The sequence below is a fragment of the Dipodomys merriami genome, unplaced genomic scaffold (genome assembly GCF_024711535.1).
Source record: "Dipodomys merriami isolate MVZ:Mamm:240054 unplaced genomic scaffold, mDipMer1.0.p SCAF_5, whole genome shotgun sequence".
Taxonomy (NCBI): Eukaryota; Metazoa; Chordata; class Mammalia; order Rodentia; family Heteromyidae; genus Dipodomys; species Dipodomys merriami.
The window spans coordinates 60,819,486-60,843,432 of NW_027206068.1; the positions used below are offsets into that span (position 1 = coordinate 60,819,486).

Below are 23,947 nucleotides of genomic sequence, written 5' to 3' on the forward strand. Positions count from 1 at the left end.
GTGAAAGGCCTTTCTGAGAATGAGACTACATCCAGAAACACAGAGGAAATGATTAGTGTATATAAAAAGAAGCCATGCCCTGGTGGCTCATGCCTGTATTCCTAGCTACTCAGGAGGCTAAGATCTGAGGATCGAGGTTTAAAGCCAGCCTGGGCAGGAAACTCCGTGAATCTCTTGCCAATAAACCACCAGAAAACCAGAAGTTGCGCTGTGGCAACACTTGCCTTGAGCTGAAGAGCTGAGGGACAGCACCTAGGCCCAGATTCAAGCCACACAACTGACAGGAAAAAAAAAAAAAAAAAAGCCTACAACATATTTAAAATTAGGGAGAAAAAAAATATATATAGTATATGATAAATGTGCATTTGGTGGTGGCAGAGTTGAGCAAGTGCTTAGCATGCATATCTAGTACCACCAAGTTTAACCTGTTTTCACTGTAATTGATGTTGGTATAATTTGTGGAGGGTAAGGGAAAAAACAAACTGCTTAAATAGGGATACAGGTGGACTCATTGCAACAATAAGATGTACAAGACGTTATGTAGAAAACGAACTTTACAACTTTGGCGGGGGGGGGGGGGGGGGATGGAAAGGGATGGGAAGGGGAAACAAAGGAGGAGGCAACAATGCTTGATAAGAAATGTACTCATTACCTTGCCCATGTAACTGTAACCCCTCTGTATGGTATTTTCACAATTAAAAAAAAAAAAGAAATAAAAAATAAAAAAAAATTTAACAAAGTTTTACCATATACATATCTACAGCAGTAGTATTTTCATCAATTAAAAAAAAATTGGGTGGGGAGGGGTGGGATCATTGGTTATGGTTGTAACAGGGCCTAGGCACTGTCTGTCCCTGAGCTCTTTTGCTCAAGGCTAATGCTTTACCACTTTTGAGCCACAGCACCACTTCTGGTTTTCTGGTGTTAACTGGACTTGACTGGGCTGGCTTCGAAATGTGATTTTCAGATCTCAGCCTTCTGAGTAGCTAGTTATAGGTATGAGCCACCAGCGCTGGGCATTTCCACAGTTTTGACACTTGAACACAGAAAAACATACTGTTCTGGTAAAAAGAAAATTATAAATAAGCCCACAAATCCTATTTTCCTCTCTTCTAAAGTATTCACAAAATACTAGTTTTTATCCATTTAACATTTCACATTGCACTGAACCTAAAGAAAAACTATATGAAGCTAGTGGGGAGCTGAGGGACAGCGCCCAGGCCCAGAGTTCAAGCCCCATGACTGACCAAAAAAAAAAAAAAAAAAAGAAGAAGCTGGTGGGTGTAGCTTAGTGGTAGAGCACAACAAAAAAAGAAGACCAAAGAAATTAAGCAACTTTCACGACCTAGTTTTCTTGGTAAAAGGTAATGTCTGTTGATCATTAATACACAAAAATAATACCTTAGAAGGCTGTTTATAAAAATTCTCTGAGAAACAAATTTAATTTTTTTTTTTTAAATTGTATTTTATTTTATTTGAGAACATACTGTACAAAGGGGCTACAATTACATGGGCAGGATAATGGATACATTTCTTACCAAGCATTGCAGCCTCCTCCTTTGTTTACCCTTCACTTCCCCAAATTTAATTTTTTTAAATATATGAAATCTAGAATTTTCTTAGAGCCAAGAGGTACACAAGAAAAAGGTATATAAAAGAAGTACAATGGCTCAGGCCTGTAACCCTAACTACTTGGAACACAAGGTTAATTTTTTTTTTTTAATTTTAATAATCTAAATGAAAAAGTTTAAAAGCAAGCTCTTTAAAATATACCTATTAAATCCAAAGAAAATACACACACACACACACACACACACACACATTTGTCCTTATAATCATGTAGAAACCACTGCTCTAAAAGCTCTGATCACAAGACCTTCTTACTTCCTACTTCTTTTTCCAGAACATGAATGGCTGACACCTACTGTTTACTACTCCATAATCATTAGGCATAGCAGGTATCAAATATTAAGTGGCATTGATAACAATTCCACTTTGGTTTCACAAAAACTAAAAGGCCAGAAAACAACACAACAGACTTAGGGCTTTTTAAAAGTAATATACACACAGATGTAACAGGTTTAAGATCCCTGCCAAGAGTTTATACTGAAAAAGCAAAAAGGATGAATACACTAGATAGAATGCTAAATGTGATCTATATGTGATCTAACAAGTAGAGAACTACTCCCTATTTCAAAAACAAATGAACATCAGCCGGGTACCAGTGGCTCACACTTGTAATCCTAGCTACTCAGGAGGCTGAGATCTGAGAATCACAGTTCAAAGCCAGCCTGGGCAGAAAAGTCCATGAGACTCTTATCTCCAATAAACCACTAGAAAACCAGAAGTGGCTCTGTGGCTCAAGCGGTAGAGTGCTCCCCTTGAGCTGAAGAGCTGAGGGATAGTGCCCAGGCCCAGAGTACAAGCCCCACAACCAACAAAAACAAAACAAAAACAAATGAATGTGTCCTTATGTAACTGGGCCTACTTTCAAATGACCATTTGGATGAGTTATGAGAGACACATGATTATCTGCTGAATGTTTCTTTTTTTTTTTTTTTTTTTTTTGAGTCCAGTCATGGGGCCTGAACTCTGGGCCTGGGCACTGTCCCTCAGCTCTTCAGCTCAAGGCTAGCGCTCTACCACTTGAGCCACAGCGCCACTTCTGGCTTTTTCTGCTTATGTGGTGCTGAGGAATCGAACCCAGGGCCTCATGCATGCAAGGCAAGCACTCTACCACTGAGCTACCTTCCCAGCCCAATCTGCTGAATGTTTAACAAAAGCCTTGACAGTGTTTAAAAACTAAAAAAGTAAAGTAAAATGAAAATTAGCGTCTTCTACTTTGCTGAAAGTCTGCTTGATAACTATTCAAAAGGGTAGTTACTAGGCAAATATCCTATGTGATAACTTGCTCAAATAGTTGTAAGAAATTGTCTTGGGGCTGGGAAGGTGGCTCATTGAGAGAGTGCTTCCTCCCATGCTTGAGGCCCTAGATTCCATTCCTCAACCTAGCATGCAACAAAGCCATTGATCCAATACCCAGCACAGAAAATCATCTTTAAAAAGGAGGGGAACTAGGGCTGGGAAGGTGGTTCAGTGGTAGAGTGCTTACCTTGCATGCATGAGGCCCTGGTTCAATTCCTTAGCACCACATAAGTAGTGATGCTGTAGCTCTGGGGCCTGGGGCTTGAACTCTGGGCCTGGGCGCTGTCCCTGAGCCCATTTTGCTCAGGGCTAACACTCCACCACTTGAACCACAGCACCACTTCCAGCCTTTTCTGTTTATGTGGTACTAATGAATTGAACCCAGGGCATTATACATGCAAGGCAAGCACTCTACCACTAAGCCACATTCTCAGCTCAGTAATTCTTTCCATGAATACTCCTTGTCTGTTTACATAAAATTCAAGTTTCAAAGGGCAAAAAAACTGTATCTGATTTTTTTTTTTTTTTTGGTCGGTCGTGGGGCCTAAACTCTGGGCTGGGCCCACTGTCCCTCAGCTACAGTGCTACTTCTAGCTTTTTCTGTGTATGTGGTGCTGAGGAATAGAACCTAGGCACTCAGGCATGCAAGGCAAGCACTCTACCACTGAGCCACCTTCCCAACCCTGTATCTGATTCTTTTATTCCTAACCAAGTGCCTACCTCACAGTGGGGTACCCAATGAAAACTGGTTGAGTGAATGACATTAAGTACTGGGCACTCTGTTAGACAGCAGGATCTAGAAACAAGAGTGCTTGTCTTCGGACAGCTCAAAGTTCAGTGGGGAACAGATATGCCATCAATTACTAGGCAGGAAAATAAGAGGAACATGACAGGGAAGAATTCTGGAGGAAGTGTTTCTTAGTCCAGAAGCGAAAAAGGTGATGATCTGGGCTAGGAAGGTGGCTCAGTGGTAGAGTGCTTGCCTTACATGCTTGAGGCCCTGGGTTAGATTCCTCAGCACCACATAAACAGAAAAGGCTGGAAGTGGCGCTGTGGCTCAAGTGGTAGAGCGCTAGCCTTGATCTAAAAAGCTGAGGGACAGTGCCCAGGCCCAGAGTTCAAGCCCCACAACCCATTTAAAAAAAAAAAAAAAGAGGTGATGATCCCAGGTAATCCAAGGGGAAAGTGACATTTTTTTTCTTACACGAGATCATTTCATAAGGATTGGGAAGAAAGGGGTGTAAGCTATCTGAAAGAGAAAATATGGTTTCTCCCATGGCAAGATACAAGTATGAGAGACTGAGTGAATCTAAACATGTAAACAACAATGTAGTTGAAGGTACTGGTGGCTCATGCCTATAATCCTGTCTATTCAGGAGGCTGAGACATGAATATAAAGATTCAAAGCCAGCCTTGGGAGGAAAGTCCATGAAACACTCTCCAGTTAACCATCAAAAAGCTGAAAGCAGGCATGTGGCCCTCCTTTCATTGAGGCTGGCGACACTTAGAGTGCTAGCCTCAGAGACAGCACTGAGTTTAAGACCCAGGATTGGCATGCACACACTTGTGTACACATGCCTGCATGTATACACACACAGTGCTTGACAGAATGACTCTGTAAGCACTGAAGAAAAAAATAAAAAGAGACATGCTGGCAAGTGCAGGGGAGAAAAAGGAACCTTTCTTTTCTCATAAACATGAGTGCTAGTCACAGTACATCTCTCCACCATGCAACTGTGCCATCATCCATCAAATTATGTGAGGTCATTATACATTTGATTCATCTTGCTGCATCTGCTCTGATTCTTTCTCAAATATCCTTCGAATTATGATCCTAGAAATATCCAATGATAGGGAAACAACAGTTCACACTGACAATTATACGCTGGCTTTCTCCAGTTTTCCCTTTCAGATTTATAACTTGGTTAATCGGAAGCCAAATGTACTCTGAATTCTCTGAAGAGAAATGTACATGCTCTTTGTTTATAAAGTAAACACTTGGGATGGATGGTGGCTCATGCCTGTATCCTAGCTACTTAGGAGGCTGAGATCTGAGGATTGTGGTTCAAGGCCAGCCAGGGCAGGAATATGAGACTCTTCTAATTATCCACCTGAAAACCATAAGTGGTACTGTGGCTCAAGTGGTAAGAGCACTAGCCTTGAACTGAAGAACTCAGGTACAGTGCCCAGGTCCAGAGTTCAAGCCCCACAACCGACCAAAATAAATAAATAAATAAACACTTGGGAAGGCAAGCAATAAGGGCATTAAATGATAAGATTAGTATGAACTCAGACAGGGAAAAGGATTTAAGAAAAATGTTTTGAGTCTTTAACTCCCATTTCCTGAATGGCAAGCAGTAAATATTTTTCTCTATTAAATACCTTGCTTTAAGCTGGTGCCGGGTGGTTAACTCCTATAATCCTAACTACTCAGGAGGCTGAGATATGAGGATCAGGGTTCCAAGCCAGCCTGGGCAGGAAGGTCTTGAGCTGCTTATCTCCAATTAACCACCAGAAAAAAGCATAAGTGGTGCTGTGATTCAAGTGATAGAGTGCTACCCTTGAGCAAAAAGGAGCTCAGGGACTGTGCACAGGCCCAGAGTGTATTTAAAAAGAAAAGGGGGGGGGCTGGGAAGGTGGCTCAGTGGTAGAGCACTTGCCTTGCATGCCTGAGGCCCAGGGTTCGATTCCCCAGCACCACATAAGTAAAAAGAAAAAAGCCAGAAGTGGCACTGTGGCTCAAGTGGTAGAGCACTAGCCTTGAGCTGAAGAACTGAGGGCCAGCGCCCAGGCCCAGAGTTCAAGCCCCAGGACCAGAAAAAAAAAAGGAAGAAAGAATATTAGCATGCACAAGGTCCTGAATTCAATTCTAATACTCTCCCCTACCCCCAAAAAATAATAAAAGCTTTATTCTGGGGCACAGTGATATACCCTATTATCCTAGCCACTTAGTTGACTGAATCAGAAGGATCATACTTTGAGGTCATCCTGGGCAATATCACAAGACCAAATCTCAAAACAAAACAACAAAGAAATAAAAAGAAAGAAAGGCTTAAAAATAAGCTGTAAAAAAATCTTGATTATTTGACAGCTGAGGCTAATTCAACTAATTCAGCTGAATATACTTATCTCTTCCTAACTTCAAACTCGATGACATCATATGAGTAGATAAGCAGCCAGGGTGGAGTACTTATACCTCAGAAATCAGCAAACAGTACAAATCAGGGCTTTATTTCCTTAAGAGTGGTTGTTCATTATTCACCAGCACACCCAGCATTATTTCTATACAAGGTCTAGCCTGCATATGGCACTAAATGAAGTGTCCCTTGACATTTTCTTCTACTCAAAATAATGACACAGTTCTGAAGCACCATTTCTTAATCTTATCATCAGCAGATGGTTATCAAAAAAGCAGACAATGTAAGAGCCTGATGTTTTATTAGTTTCAAGAACTAAAGCATGTCTATGAATAAGACAGAAACCTTTGTGTCTCTCAATCAAGATTTCTAGCTATTATGTGGTTTGCCTGGAACTAACACCAATTGATGATGATAATGTACAAAATTTCAGCATTCATTCCATTATAGTAAAGGCTAATTGCATGGGTCTATTATTGGAATTTGCTTTCCTAGTTCAAACTAGATGCATTTCAATAGAGTAAAAAAAAAAGTTTTCTAGAGAAACCCTACTGTGAAAAGATGAACTCTGTCTTAACAACTTCAGTTTCAGAACCTACTCATTTGTAGATGCCTATTTCACATCTCTGAACCAAAATGGTTCATTTGTTATGTAGATTACTAACTAGTCACTTAAGAATAAAGAGGTTTCTTCTTTAGAAGTTTAGCTAACTATATGCATAGGCTCAAGCTCAAATCAGCAAGTATTCCCAGATATGACAGCAAAGGATTATTTCCAATGCTTGTGATTCAGCTGCACAGAACAAATGGGCACCTCCTTCCCACTTTGCAACCCACTTTCAGGGGCCAATCTAGGGTGCCTCCTAAGAAAAGCTGTCTTTAAAGAGCTCCTGAGATTCTAGCTATGAGGGAAAATGTAGGGTAAGGGAAAGGAGTATGGCAAGATATGCAGAATGAAAGCCTGCAGCAGGTAGGCTTTCCATGAACACTAAGAATGTAGTTTCTTAGGAATAGGAGTGAATTTAACATCTATATTCAGAGTACAATTTTAGAACATTAACCTGTATTTATACCAATGCTTCTGCTAAAAAAAAATGTAAATGCACTTTAGCATATAAAATTAAAACTGTCCACAAAACCCAAAGCATCTCTGATTAGTCAACACCCCTTCGAGGTCCTAGGCCAGTCTGATTAGTCAACACCCCTTCGAGGTCCTAGGTCAGTGCACCATTCTTCCTGTGTCTCTTTTATCTAATAAACATACAATTGTACTGAGCATCCACTTCCAGTAATCCAGGATAATCTGTCTTTAATCTGTCTCTCAAGTCACATTTCCAAAAAGCTCTTTCTCCATAGGAAGTAACATTACTTACATAATTAGTTATTCGGATATGGAGATAGACAGATATAGACAGACAGACAGACAGACACAGACACACTTTTGTTTTCTTTTTTCTGTCCCTGAACTTCTTTTTGTTCAAGGCTAGCACTCTACCACTTGAGCCACAGCGCCATTTCTGGCTTTTTCTGTTTATGTGGTACTGAGGAGTTGAACCCAGGGCTTCATGCAGGCTAGGCAAGCACTCTACCTCTAAGCCACATTCCCAGTCCTACATATGTTTTTATATACACATTACCTGCCTTCAATCAATATTGGGAACAAGTAAAACACACTACAAGTGAATAAATATATGTATGGAATATTCATCTCATAATTAGATAACTTGATTTGCTATTACTAACTTAAAAAAAAAAAAAAAAACCAGTCCTGAGGCTTGAATTCAGGGCCTTAAGCACTGTCCCTGAGGCTAGCACTCTAAGACTTGAGCCACAACTCACTTCTGGCCTTTTCTGTTTATATGGTACTGAGGAATCAAACCCAGGGCTTCATGCATGCTAGGCAAGCACTCTACCCCTAAACCACATTCCCAGCCTAAACATCTAAAGAAAATTAAATTGTGGCTGGGAAGGTGGCTCAGTGGTAGAGTGCTTGCCTTGCATGCATGAGGCCCAGGGTTCGATTCCTCAGCACTACATAAGCAAAAAGAAAAAGCCGGAAATGGCGCTGTGGCTCAAGTGGTAGAGTGCTAGTCTTGAGCTGAAGAGCTGAGGGACAGCGCCCAGGCCCAGAGTTCAGGCCCCACGACTGGACCAAAAAAAAAAAAAAAAGAAAATTAAATTGTCATTTGAACTTCATTGTGACTGAGTCTTCTTTCTCAGAAAAAAAGGATGACAAAGGAAGAACTTGAAGAATTTTGTAATACAAGGAGCAGGGAGAAAATGCCAGGTGGGCAAAAATGATTGGAAATAAGAAGACCGTATGTACATACAACTTTCACCAGAGTAATGATATTCCTTTCCCACTGACAGGAGGCAGTGGGGAGGGAAGAAGGTACTTACCAGATAGGTATACTTGGATGGAGTACTCTGTGAGTTTCTGATTTACATGCCCAAATAGCTACTGGCTCTAGGGACTGCTGCCAGGCCAGGAAGAGTATAGAAGGGGCCATGTGTTGAGGGCTCATGCCTGCAATCCTAACTACTAAGGATTCCTGGTTTGAAGCCAACCCAGAAGGAAAGTCTATGAGACTCTTATCTCCAATTTACCACCAAAAAGCCAAAATGTTGCTGTGGCTCAAAGTTTAGGTGTTAGAGTGCTAGCGATGAGCACAAAAGCACAGAGGTAGTACCCAGGTCCAGAGTTCAAGCCCCAGGACTGACATACATACAGAAATAAACGTATACGAGGAAACATTCTGAGCCTTGGCCTGCCTACCAAATATTCTTTTTGTACCATAGATCTTGGTCTCAGAATATTTTCCTTTTGCTCTTTTCCTTAGGCTTCTAAATTCCTTTGAAGAGAACTTTCAATAAGTAAAAAACAATGCACATTTATTATTTTTTCCTTCCTGAACCCATTCTTCAAAATGGCCAAGCTTAGATGTATTATGTTCAGTTGTAGAGTAAGATACAGAACCAATCCTCTGAAGAGCAGACTGAAAAAGGTTGGAGTTGCAGCTACACAAACATTTGATTACATAAAGGGGTAATTGCTTTTCTATAGGGAAAACACCACTGCACTACTAAAGCTTACAGAAGACAAGAAAAGTAGGCCAGATATGGAGTGTATTAAGGAAGACTTTGAAGAAGTGAAAGGGGATTAAACTGTACCCTGAGCCATCAGTGTACTTTTGTCTAAACAGCTTAGCAGTACTGTATCTTGGACCTATAGCTAAGAGACAATACATCTCTATAAAAGGATATTTGTATTTCTTTGGTGACTGACCTAGCTATGTAGCTGAGGCTGACTTTGAACTTGAAATTCTCCTACTTCAGCTTTTAAAGTGCTGGTATTACAGGCATGCACCATTACACCCAGCTGGAACTGATTTTTATACCAAGGTTTATCGCTTCATCAGCCTCTTCATCAAACTGACTTTCATCAAACTGACTTTTATACCAAAGTTAGGCTTTCATGGGCATTAATGTGCCAAACAATGGCACTGAAGATTGAGAGAGGAGAGAAGGAATACAAGGGAAGAATAAACAGGATGAGGGAAAAGTTAGGGCACATAGGCTTCCTCACATATACATACACGTGTACACACACACACACACACACACAGAACCTAGTATGTGTGAGATACTGGGTTTAATCGAAAAAATAAAAAAAAGTAATGAGAGGTGAGACTATAAACGTGGCAATGTAATAATGAGATCTGCCTCTAATGGAATAAATATTTAAAAGTAAAAGGAAAATACATAAGTATGTAAGTAGAGGGAAAGGAAAGAAAAAGTGAAAAGATAAAGGAAAGGGAAAGAGAAAAGAAAAAACAAAGCAGGCAATCAGCGCCTAATGGTGTATGTCTATATTCCAGCAGCTGAGAGGATGAGGATTAAGGGTTAAGGCCCAGCCTGTGTACCACATGAAGCATTTGAGGCCAGAGCCAAGTGAGATCTTGTCTCAAAAAACAAAAAACCTTGAGTTTGCAGGATATAGAACTGAAATCATTATATATGTAAAAAGTTTTAGGGATCTGTTCAGGTGTGCTTGGACATGTTTGGGAAATAGGAAGCTATACTAATTTGACAAACAACTCAAATGGAGATGTGTATGTATGTATATATATATATATGCATGTATATGTGTGCATACACATATATACACACATACACATACATACACATGAACTGCTTTCTAGAAAAGGGTAAGTTATATGAAAGTAATTAACCATAAATAAATGTGTCTAGATGCAGGACTAAAGTAGGACTTCATGATGAGGTATAATTGAGAATATCCCTCCAGTAAGGGGGTCCACAAACTATTGCTCACTTTGTTTTTGTAAACAAATGTTTTATTGAAACATGTCATGTCTAAACATGATTAAACTGTCAAGGCATGTTTCTGTGCTGCAATAGCAGAGTTGAACATTTGCTATTTGGTCCTTTACAAAAAAATTCACCTGTCCTATGTTAGTCAACAGTCTATAGGGAAAGCCTATCTTTATATTCCATCTCAATTTCCCTAAGAAACAAAAAGTATTCAGTTCAACAAGAACTTAAAGGGACCGGGTGCCAACAGCTCACAACTGTAATCCTAGTTACTCAGCAGGCTGAGATCTGAGGATCATGGTTCAAAGTCAGCACAGGCTCATATCTCCAATTAAACCACCAGAAAACGGGAATTAGAGTACCACCCTTGAGCAAAAAAGCTCAGAGACAGCTACCAGGCCCTGAGTTCAAGCCCCAGGACTGACATCCCCCCTCAAAAAAAGAAAAGTTTATATAAGGGACTTAATATTCAAACTATTCGTCACACACAACTTTACTTTTTGTTGGTTGTAGGGCTTTCAGGGCTAGGATTATAGGCATGAGCCACCAGTGCCCAGCTAATGACCAGTTCTCTCACCGACAAGTAATTACACCTATTCTAGGACTCTGGGCCTGGGCACTGTCCATCAGCTCTTCAGCTCAAGGCTAGTGCTCCACCACTTGAGCCACAGCGCCACTTCTGATTTTCTGTTGGTTTATTGGAAATGAGTCTCATGGTCTTTCCTGCCTGGGTTGGCTTTGATCCGCGATGCTCAGATCTCAGCCTCCTGAGTAGCTAGGATTACAGGCATGAGCCACCAGTGCCAGGTGACTTTTTTTTTGATCGGTGGTGGGACCTGAACTCTAGGCCTGGGCACTGTCCCTCGGCTCTTCAGCTCAAGGCTAGCACTCTACCACTTGAACCACAGCACCACTTCTGGCCTTTTCTGCTTATGTGGTGCTGAGGAATAGAACCCAGGGCCTCATGCATGCAAGGCAAGTGCTCTACCACTGAGCCACCTTCCCAGCCCGACTCTTAATATCTTAAAAACAATATTTCAGCAATACAATTGGTTTAACACAGAAGTCCTTTGCCATCAAAGATTTAAAAAATATCTAGGAGGGGGCTGGGAACGTGGCTCAGTGGTAGAGCCCTTGCCTTGCATGCATGAAGCCCTGGATTCTATTCCTCACCACCACATAAGCAGAAAAGAAAAAAAGCCAGAAGTGGCACTGTAGCTCAAGTGGTAGAGCACTAGCCTTGAGCTAAAGAGCTGAGGGACAGCGGCCAGGCCCAGAGTTCAGGCCCCACAACCAGACACCCCCCCCCCCAAAAAAAAATCTAGGAAAAAAAAAAACAGGAAAACAAATGTCCAGACTGAGCATCAGCTTTTATCCACTACTGAAAATAACATATTCAGGTTCTATAGACCTTAATAAATCTGATTTACATTTCTTAGCTATTTAAATAAAACATGTATAAGTGCTTGATGTTCTTGTATTTACTTCCCACTTAAAAAATGATCTATTTTCAAGTTATAACTGAATTTCATATATCCCCATAAAAAACAAAACAAAAAACAGATCCAGGACCAGGGCCATTCTCTCCAGCATTTTGCAATGTCTACTTCAGATTTATAAATCCTATTTTGTAAAGCTAAGAGGAAGGAAAGTAGCTTTTCTACTTCAGATTTCAATTCTGCAAATGGAAGTAAAAACAAGGCTTCAAGATTACACAGTACACACAGAGAACATCCTGTCCACTTGCCTAAATACACTGAGCATGCTCATAGCTAATGGCCAAACCACCTGCAAAGCTCCATTTGCCCAGTCTTATAACATGCCTTCAAGTTCATGCAACTTCACTTTATTTCATAACAGTCACCTGGTATCCAATTGATCCAATCCCACTTTGCTGCCAAGATGTTAACATGCACTGTATTTGCTAAAGACAGGGAATAATAAGAGAGTCCTTTTTTTTTTTTAATGTAAGGACATACCCTCACATCTCTAGTCCTATGAAAGCTGTGTGTATATTTGTGCACCAGTGTGTGCAAGCTAGAGCTAAATGATGGAGCTGAGGTAGATGACAGAAGGATAAGGCTGAGAATCTACAACCCCAGGGAGTTTCTAAGAAAGGACCCTGGCAAAGACACTGTGTAACACACACTTCTGGAACTATGCATATGTTGTGTGTGGGGGGGTGTGTGGGTGCGTGCGTGCGTGCATGCACATGCATGCACGTGGGAATACACACATATGTACCAGTCCTGGGTCTTAAACTCAGGTCCTAGGCACTGTCCCTGAGCTTTTCTGCTCAAGGCTAGAGCTCTACCACTTGAGCCACAGGTGCCTGGCTATCAGCTATGCATTTTTAAGTAGCGAGTAGCAAGTAGGCACCAGCAAGCAAGTGAAACTGTTTCTCAAATGGTAAAGAGTGCTGCCTTTGAGCAGAAAAAGCTTAGGGATAGTGCCCAAGCTCTGAGTTCAAACACCAGTACTGGCACAAATTTTAAAAAAGGGGCGGGGGTGCCCAGGCTCGGCACTGGCTATTTAAGTTTATAATCCTAGCTATTTGGGAAGTTAAGATATGAGAGAAACAGCTCAAAGCCAGTAGAGCCAACAAAAAAAGAGATACGGTTATCCAGGTACAATTTAAATTTCTAAACTAAGCTGTCCATGAACCAATATTAGGCCAAAAAGAAAAAAGAAAAAGCATAGCTCCCAGATATAGCTTGGTGGTACCGCACTTGCTTAAAGTGAGACCCTGGATTCAATTCTAGCCACAATAACTTATTAAACAAACCAATGTACCTTTGGATAGTATGTCAAATGAACCTTTGAGTATACTTTTTTTTTTTTTTGGGGTCCGGTCGTGGGGCCTGAACTCTGGGCCTGGGCGCTGTCCCTCAGCTCTTCAACTCAAGGCTAGCACTCTACCACTTGAGCCACAGCGCCACTTCCGGCTTTTTTCTTTTTGCTTATGTGGTGCTAAGGAATCGAACCCAGGGCCTCAGGCATGCAAGGCAAGTGCTCTACCACTGAGCCACCTTCCGAGCCCCTGAATATACTCCTTAAAACCAACACAAATTTGACACTTCTTACCAATGGCTGATGTCAAACACACACTCACACCAAGTGTTTACCATTCTGTACTGTATGATTAACATTTATTGTTTTAAAACACTAGAATTCAAAACAACTCTTTCCAACTTTGTCTCCTAAAACTGCTTCTAGTAAATCAGGAGCTGGCAGGTCTTAATGTTCATGCCTTCAAGCAAGACAAATGCTATTAAAAAGGACTAGCAGCTCAAGAATGCTAGTAATGGAAAGGAGCCCAAAGAATTCTCTCATATTATGATCTACAAACATTACCCCACCCCACCCCTGCCACACACACAGCTGGCCAACTATCCATTCTAGTCTCATGGAAAACAATCTTAAAACTCATAAAAATTTAAAATTACCACCCCTATACACAGGTATTCCTATGAAGACCATCAGCTGCACAACTAAATCTAAGAAGTAGCATGAGACAGTGTAAAGGTATAAACACAAAGGATAGCTTCCAGACACAGGCAGGCTGGAAGAAGTTGATGCTGCAGGCTTTCTCACTCATGGCTGGTGCTCTACCACATGAGCCACACCTCCATTTCCAGCTTTTTCCTAGTAAATTGGAGGTAAGAGTGTAATAGAGCAGGGCACTGGTGGCTCACTTACACCTGTAACCCTGTTGATTCTCAAACACAGAAGCATTCTAAAATCTATTGTTCATATAATGCTAAGAGATCACAGAACCAAAATGAGAAAGAAAAAGTTATACAACTATTTCAAAGAATTCTAACAAGGGCTACATCCCATCTACAAACCACACTGCTTTTTAGATGTATTCTATGTGAAAATCAAAACTGAATACGTGAAGAGCCCACCAATCTCCTTCACCTGGGACATAGACTTGCTCATGGCACAGAATAGAATCAGAAGTCATTTTTCACCAGGCTAGTCCCCATGAAGTGAGGATCACAAGTATTTTCCCTCAGTTCCAACCCATATACTACTGGCAACTTTTTTTTTTTTCCTGCCAGTCCAGGGCCTCTACCACTTGAACCACAGCATCACTTCTGGCCTTTTGTGTTTATGTGGTACTGAGGAATTGGACCCAGGGCTTCATGCATGCTAAGCACTAAGCCACATTCCAAGCGTTGGCAACTTCTTTATTCAGGTTAGGCCAAAGTTATTTTTTAAAAAATTGAAGCATTTAAATTCTTCCCTTCTCTCTCCCCTCTCCCAACAGCCCCAAGTTTCGGGGCTTGAATTCAGAGCCTGGGTTCTATTCCTGAGTCTCTCTGCGCTCAAGGCTAGCACTCTACCTAATTAAGCCACAGCGCCACTTTCAGCTTTTTCTGAGATAAGAGTCTCACAAACTTTACTGCCTGGGCTGGCTTTAAACCATGAGCCTCAGATCTCAGCCTCCTGAGTAGCTGGAATTACAGGTGTGAGCCACCAGCATACAACTAGCATTTAAATTCTTCTTCTTTTTTTTTTTGTTAGGTCATGGGGTTTGAACTCTGGGCCTGGGTGCTGTCCCTCAGCTCTTCAGCTCAAGGTTAGAACTCTACCACTTGAGCCCCAGTACCACTTCTGGTTCTTTGGTGGTTAACTGGAGATAAGAGTCTCACAGACTTGCTTGCCCAGGCTGGATTTGAACTGCGATCCTCAAATCTCAGCCTCCTGAGGATTACAGGTACATTTAAATTCTTAAGCAAGTGATCAGTCAACATTGCTGGCATCTCCTAATATACTGACTCAATACTTCATCTTATTTCCAGGAATCTATTTCTAGCATCTCTTTATTGCTGGCGAAAGAGGTTTTAACTATTCAAACATAACATTAACACAAGTTTGTACATATGTAGCAACATTTTATTGCCATGGTTTAAAATCAGAAATGAAGACAATCAAGAGTTTTATACTTTGGATTTCTAAAGTCCTGGTAAAAATTCACACCAAGAAAGTAATACACTGTAGAATTTATTTTTACTGACAATATTTACCTGTGAGGATAAAATTTCCAGTTCTCTATTCCCTAAAAGGTAATACTAGATACCCACATGGCTATCACAATCTTTTACTTTATACATACATAAAGTAAAAGTTTTATGAAAAATGTCTGCAGGTAAAAATATTCAGGTTGGAAAAATCTTAAAATCTTTTTTTTTTTTTTGTCAGTCATGGGGCTTGAACTCTGGGGTTGAGCACTGTCTGTGCACTCTTCAGCTCAAGGCTAGTGCTCTACCACTTGAGCCACGGCACTATTTCCAGTTTTCTAGTGGTTTATTGGAGATAAGAGTCTTCATGGACTTTCCTGCCTGGGCTGGCTTTGAACCGTGATCTTCAGATCTCAGCCTCCTGAGTAGCTAGGATTACAAGCATGAGCCACCGGTGCCCCGCAAATCTTACAATCTTATCTTATCTGACAGGTAAGGACTGACACCCAAGAAGGAAGAAAAGCCCAGGTCTCCAGGTCCTTGAGCAGAGAGCATGCTAGTCTCCCAGGCAGGCCATCTTCCTAGGCACCACTGAGCCTCTCCTCTATCTACCTCCAACCACAACCAAACTCTCAAATTAGATGCTCTGAATCCATGTGTAAAGATACAAATTAAAACAAACTAAAAATGAAAAAGCGTATTAGCCTCCTCTTCTTTAATGCTCAACATTATGTATTTCAACCAGGTGCTTGTGGCTGAAGCCTATAATCCTAGCGCTACTCAGGAGGCTGAGATATGAGAATCACAGTTCAAAGCAAACTGGGGCAGGAAAATCCATGAGACTCCAGTTACCATCAGAAGACCACAAGTAAGCCGGGCGCAGGTGGCTCACGCCTGTAATCCTAGCTACTCAGGAGGCTGAGATCTGAGGATCGCGGTTCAAAGCCAGCCCGGGCAGGAGAGACCGTGAGACTCCTATCTCCAATAAACCACCAGAAAACCGGAAGTGGCGCTGTAGCTCAAGTGGCAGAGCGCTTGCCTTGAGCTGAAGAGCTGAGGGACAGCGCCCAGGCCCAGAGTTCAAGTCCCACGACCTACCAAAAAAAAAAAAAAAAAAAGAAGACCACAAGTGACCCTCTGGCCCAAAGTGGTAGAGTATAACCATTGAGTATAAAAGCTCAGACACAGCTGCCAGGCTCTGAGTTCAAGCTTTATGACCCCCCCCCAAAAAAAAAAGTATTTAATTTTTTGGGTGGATCCATGAATTCAGGCATGGGTGCTCTCCCTGTGTTTTTGTTTGTTTTTGTCATTAGTGGGGCTTGAACTTTGGGCCTGGGCACTGTCCCTCAGCTCTTCAGCTCAAGGCTAGCACTCTACCACTTGAGCCACAGCTCCACTTCTGGCTTTTTCTGCTTATGTAGTGCTGAGGAATGGAACCCAGGGCCTCATTCATGCCAGGCAAGCACTCTACCACTGAGCTACTTTCCAAGCCCTCCCTGTGTTTTTTAATTAGAGGTCAGTCTTACAGTTTTCCTGCATAGGCTGGCTTCAAACCACAATCCTCAGATCTCCGGATCTCAGTAGGTAGAATTACAGGCATGAGCCACTAGTACCTGGCTTTGAGAGTACATAATTTTATTTTTTTAAAAATTAGGAGGACTGGGTGCTGGTGGCTTACACCTGTAATACTAGCTATTCAGCAGGCTGAGATCTGAGGATTGAGGTTCAAAACCAGGCCCAGCAGGAAAGCCTGTGAGACTCTTATCTCCAATTAACCACCAGAAAAAACTGGAAGTGGCGGGGCTGGTAGAGTACTTGCCTGGAGCAGAAGAGCTGAGGGACAGTGCCCAGGCCCAGAGTTCAAGCCCCATGACTAACAAAATAATTAGGAGAACTAGAGTCATGGCTGAAATAGTAGGGCAACAGCTGAGCAAGCATGAGGCCCTGAATTCAAACCTCAGAACCATCAAAAAAAAAAAATTAGAGGAGAGGAACACAAAAGGCATCACACCTATGTACATCTAATCATATAAAACAACATTTATGGAAATGAAAAAAAGTTTCAGTCCCTCAGCACAGCAGAACCTAGTATGTCTGGAATAAAGGTAACATGTACATTTTACGAATAAAGTTCAAAGGTGCCCAGCACCGGTAGCTCATATCTATTAATCCTAGCTATTCAGTAGACTGAGATCTGAGGATCTTGGTTCAAAGCCAGCCTGGGCAGGAAACTCTGTGAGACTCTTATCTTCAATTAACCACCTGAAGTGGTGCTTGTGGCTCAAGTAGTAGAATGCTCAACACACACACACACACACACACACACACACACACACACACACACACACACACACACACACACACACACACACACACACACACACACACACACACACACACACACACACACACACACACACACACACACACACACACACACGGCAAAGGAGATTAAGCCTCTGTTGCAACATTTCTTTTCTTTTTGATCCGGTCGTGGGGCCTGAACTCTGGGCCTGGGCGCTGTCCCTCAGCTCTTCAGCTCAAGGCTAGCAATCTATCACTTGAGCCACAGAGCCATTTCCAGTTTTTTCTGCTTATGTGGTGCCGAGGAGTAGAACCCAGGGCCTCATGCATGCAAGGCAAACACTCTACCACTGAGCCACCTTCCCAGCCCCAACTAATGATTTTATCTCTTTGGCTTGCTTAATACTAATGTGATGGCAGGACAGAAACCCTTTAATGTATATACAATATCTAACTAATTAGACAGAAGGAATCTGGTCCATAAGGATAAACCTTATTTCTGAACTATTAGCAGCACTAACTGAGCTGTTCACTGAATACTTGCATGCTAAATGCATTCATACATATTATCCCACACAAACATCAAAGCAAATTGTAGGTTATTTTCTGTGTGTGTGTGTGTGTCTGTGTCTGTGTGTGTTTGCTATTTTTTAGGTGCTTTTGATGAGGAAACCAAAGAAGAACAGATACAAACTTATGACTAAAACCTATGGTCATTCTACTATATTGTACTTCTTCAAATGCAGCACTATCTGCTGGGTGCTGCTCACACCTGTAATCCTAACTATTCAGGAAGCTGACTGAGGATAGAGGTTTAAAGCCAGCTAGGACAGTAAAGTCCATTAGACTCTTAATCACCAAAATCCAGAGTAGAACTGTGGCTCAAGTGGTACTGTGGCTCAAGTAGTAGAACTCTAGCCTTGAGTACAAAAGCTCAGGAACCATGCCCAGGCCCTGGATTCAAGCCCCATGATGGGCACACGCCCCACACCCTCAAAAGGAGCACTATTCGAAAAAGAGTACTCATTTCAAAATATTAGCCTAATCATTGTCATCACCTGAGAAAGAGACCATAATCCATTTATTCTCTTCTACCCACCAAAACCCTGCCAACCCATAATCAAGTTTTGTGGGTACATTCTCCAAGAGTCCTCCTCTGTTGAATGTGGCCTTTCAGGTCCCAAATATCTCCAAATGGGGCAGGGGGAGGGGGGTGAGGAAGCTCTGCTTAATAACTTTTTTTTTTTTTTTTTTTGGGTCCGGTCATGGGGCCTGAACTCTGGGCCTGGGTGCTGTCCCTCAGCTCTTCAGCTCAAGGCTAGCACTCTACCACTTGAGCCACAGCGCCACTTCCGGCTTTTTTCTTTTGTGGTGCTGAGGAATCGAACCCAGGGCCTCAGGCATGCAAGGCAAGCGCTCTACCACTGAGCCATCTTCCCAGCCCATCTGCTTAATAACTTTAACAGCACCTCACACAATCTTGGTCACATATTGCAATCTACTTGCAGTGACTCATTTACTTGACTACTTTAGTCAAGCAAAGTCACCTACTACCTCCCACTCTTGCTTATTTACCTCCTGTTTTTATGACAGTTTCTTCCAGGAAGCCTTCCCTTGAAAGACAGTCAACTTCAGCATTTGTGGCTCATGTGGTAGAGCTTCTGCCTAGCAAGCTTACAGCCTTGAGTTTAATCCTAGTACTTCAAAAAAGATTTAATCTGCTGGATGCTGGTGGCTCATGCCTATAATCCTAACTACTCAGGAGGTTGAGATCTGGGAACTGAAGTTTGAAGCCAGCTCTGACAAAGATGAAAGATCTTCTATCCAACTAACCAGCAAAGTTGCAGTGTTAGCCTTGAGCAAAAAAGCAAAAAAGATAGCACAAGACCCTGAGTTCAAACCCCAGCACCCAAGCACACACACACTTCCCTATTTTTCCAATGCCTGATTTCTGTTTTAAATCTATGATTAAAGAATATGCTGCCAGACTCATGCCTGTAGTCCTAGCTTCTCAGGAGAATAAGATCTGAGAATCATGGTTTGAAGTCTGGCCAGCAGGAAAAACCAAGAACTCTCATCTCCAATTAAGCACCCCAAAAGCCCAAAGTATATGCACACACACACACAAAGCTATTTATTTATACAGTATTGGTTGAATCTATTTACTTTTGTTTTTGAGACGGATTAATCCCCATGCTGGTCTCAAACTCTTGATCTTCCTGCCTCACCATACCAGGTTCCTATGTTTTATTTTAAAAACCTATATTCTAGTATTTAAGTCTAATATCCTAGCTTGGAATAAATGGAACAGTCAAAGAATAGGCTCATTGTAAACTGCCCAAGGTCTTTTGTGCCTGGTAAGCAAAACAGTTAATGCAGCATCCCCTGTAGCTAAGGGACCAAACTGGAATCCAATGTTTCTCTCCACACAAAAAGTGACACTACCCTATTTTATATGATGTGTACAACACATCATTATTTTATGACACACCAAGGAAGAAAAAAGTCACATTAAAGTGACTCACCACCAATTTTAAGACATCTCCAGTTCAAAGATGTTAAAACATGGAAAAGCCTTGTCTTAGAATTTAGAAAATAGGATGTAAACCTGGCATTGTTTACTAACATAAATATGCTTGCCATCTTCACACCAATTTTTCTTCTAGGCTCAATGTATATTTTCATAACCTATTATATAATTAGATTCAATGTGATTCATATACTTTATTAAAGAACTTACTAATCTGCCAGACACTGTGCTGGGAACAATTAAAGCATATCCTAGACTTTTATCAGAATGTGACAATTTTCCTTTTCTTTTTTCTGTTGGTTGTAGGGCTTGAACTCAGGGCCTGGACACAGTCCCTGGACTCTTTGCTGAGGCTAGTGCTCTACTAATTTGAGCCAAAGCTCTACTTCCAGTGTTCTGGTGGCTAATTGGAGATAAGAATCTCATGGACTTTCCTGCCTGAGTTGGCTTCGTACTGCAATCCTCAGGTCTCAGCATTATGAGTAACTAGACAGGTATGAGCCACCAGCACCTAATAGTTTTCTTTCAATGTATATGTGTTAGTGGTAAAGTGCTTGCCTAGCATGCATGAAGCCCTGGGTTTGACTCCTCAGTACCACATAAACAGAAAAGGCCAGAAATGAACAAAAGAAGCTCAAGAACAATGCTCAGGCCCTGAGTTCAAGCCCCAGGACTGGCAAGCAAAAAAGCAAAAATAATGAAAATAATTAGTTTCAGCATTCTTTATATGCTTTAAAAGTAAGGACTTCAGGGCTGGGATGTAGCTCAGTGGCAAAGCGCTTGCCTAGCAAGTGCAACGTCCTGAGTTCAATCCCCAGTACCAAAAAAGAAAAGACAAAAAAAAAAAAAAAGGACTTCAAAGAATCTTTTTACTGTGTGGGTTATTATCAATATTTACCATTTGGAAGCCAGGCGCCAGTGGCTCACCCCTGTAATCCTAGCTACTCAGGAGGCTGAGATCTGAGGATCTCGGTTCAAAGCCAGCCCAGGCAGGAGAGACCGTGAGACTCCTATCTCCAATAAACCATTAGAAAACCAGAAGTGGCGCTGTTGCTCAAGTGGTAGAGCGCTCGCCTTGAGCTGAAGAGCTGAGGGACAGCGCCCAGGCCCAGAGTTCAAGCCCCACAACCGCCAAAAAAAAAAAAAAAAAAAATATATATATATATATATATATATATATATATATATATATATATATATATATATATATTTACCATTTGGGTTTTTTTTTTTCTTTTTCTTTTTTTTGTCGGTTGTGGGGCTTGAACTCTGGGCCTGGGCGCTGTCCCTCAGCTCTTCAGCTCAAGGCGAGCGCTCTACCACTGAGCCACCTTCCCCAGCTTCATCTTAATAGAAAAGCTGAGTGTGGTGTCACATGTGTGTCATCCTAGATATAGACATGGTGAGAAGTCTAAAATAGGAAGATCATATTACAGACTCTCCAGGGCAAAAAAACCCTGTCTTAAAAACAAAAAGAACAACAACCACAACAAAAGAACAAAAAAGGCTCAATCAGATCACTTTATCCAGTAAATGTAAAACCATTTTGAGATCAAGCTGCCAAAAAAAGAAAAATGAGAAAATACTATAATATCCAAAACAAAAACTATTTAGTAAGACTAACATTAAAAAATGACTTTTGAAAACTTCTTTAATGTATGACTTACAGAAGAAAACTGGATTCTCATATGTGCATCTGCAATTGATCAGACAAAATGTTTTGAATATAGTCAGAAAACAAAATCAATAATATGCAGATAATTCTGTATATTCTTCACTGATATTATACCGAAATTCAATATAGAATCTAAAATGAGTTTTTCATGATTATACACTAAAATCCACTAGTCCACTTTGCACTTTGAGTGGTCTTTTTCCCAAGCATGACTTGCTATAATGCAGAGATCATTTGGAAAATACTATTTCACTAGCTCACACAGATCTTCCCAATGTTGACACATTTCATCACACAACATCAAAAAATCATGCCAGAAATGTCAATAAGAATTAGGAAATGTCAAGCACATGATGGCAGATACAATTTTCTAGAAGTCTAATTTTTGCTTAAAAGCTCTAGTTCTTCACTGGCAATATCAACTACTAGTTTTCCTAGAAGTGACAAGCTCAGTTAATTCAATTTTGAAAAAATATTGACAAATACACGTCTGAATAACCAATCTTTCAGTCATACTTTCAAATACAATTAGTTAAAACAAACCAGACAGTTTAGATGGCAACTCAAAATCCCACAAAGCTTTTTTTTTTTTTTTTTTTTTTGTCGGTCGTGGGGCTTGAACTATGGGCCTGGGCGCTGTCCCTCAGCTCTTCAGCTCAAGGCGAGCGCTCTACCACTTGAGCTACAGCGCCACTTCCGGTTTTCTGGTGGTTTATTGGAGATAGGAGTCTCACGGTCTCTCCTGCCTGGGCTGGCTTTGAACCGCGATCCTCAGATCTCAGCCTCCTGAGTAGCTAGGATTACAGGCGTGAGCCACCAGCGCCCGGCTATCTCCCACAAAGCTTTTTTAAAAAACCATCACCATACTTTCAATGTACAGCAAAGTGTTTCCCATTTCATCATACAGAATAAAAAAAAAAAATCCCAAGAGTCATTGTCATTGCTCCTTTATCCAAGACATGCTTCAGTGGAGTTCCTGCTCTACAATGCAACCCCATACTAAAGATTAAATCCACAGCCTTATGCCTAGTAAGTACTCTATTACTTGAGTTATGTCACAACCAGGGGCTAGCTTCAACCTCAAGATACTCCTGCCACTACCTTCCTGATGACAATCACATTTTGTAAACTGACAGCATGTGGTGGTAGAAAGCCAAGTGACTATTAACTGGTTCTGGTGTGCTAAGAATTTAGCTACCACAGATGGCCAAAAAAAAAAAAAAAAAAAGGCAAATAAGGAATATTTCTTTTTTTTTATTTATTTTTTTGTCCTTGTCGGTCATGGGGCCTGAACTCTGAGCCTGGGAACTGTCCCTCAGCTCTTCAGCTCAAGGCTAGCGCTCTACCACTTGAGCCACAGCACCACTTCCAGCTTTTTCTGCTTATGTGGTGCTGAGGAATTGAAGTGCATGCTAGGCAAGCACTCTACCACTGAGCCACCTTCCCAGCCCAGGAATTAATATTTCTATAAAACAAGTTCTCGGGCTGGGAAGGTGGCTCATGCATGCCTGAGACCCTGGGTTCCATTCCTCAGCATCACATAAGCAGAAAAAGCTGGAAGCGGCGCTGTGGTTCAAGTGGTAGAGCGCTAGCCTTGAGCTGAAGAGCTGAGGGACAGTGCGCAGGCCCAGATGCACAACAGCAAAAAAAAAAAGTTCTGAAAATGTATTCTGTATCCTCAAAGGACTGAAGACAACACCTATGGTAGAACCTGTGTCAGAAGATTCAATTGATTATTCTCCTTAATCATATGAGTGCATATATGTACACCACACACACGAACAAGAATAGCTATACTGACAGACTGAAGATGTACCTCAATAGTAAAGCAAATACTTAGTTCACATGCACAGACCTTTAGTTCCTAGCACTAAAACCAAATCAAACAAAAAATCTAGTAATCAATCTTAAAACAGAAGTCACTAAGCCGGCGCCAGTGGCTCATGCCTAAAATCCTAGCTACTGAGGAGGCTGAGATCTGAGGATCTCGGTTCAAAACCAGCCCGGGCATGAAAGTCCATGAGACTCTTATCTCCAAAAAAAACCCACAAGAATACCGGAAGTGGGGCTGTGGCTC

General features: G+C 41.5%; 1 protein-coding gene across 1 annotated transcript in view; it reads right to left on the minus strand.

The window, feature by feature from the left end:
- The window catches only part of Ube2h (ubiquitin conjugating enzyme E2 H), a 98,428-nt gene that overhangs the window by 49,975 nt on the left and 24,506 nt on the right, over positions 1–23,947 (minus strand). The gene's annotated exons all lie outside the window — the stretch shown is intronic.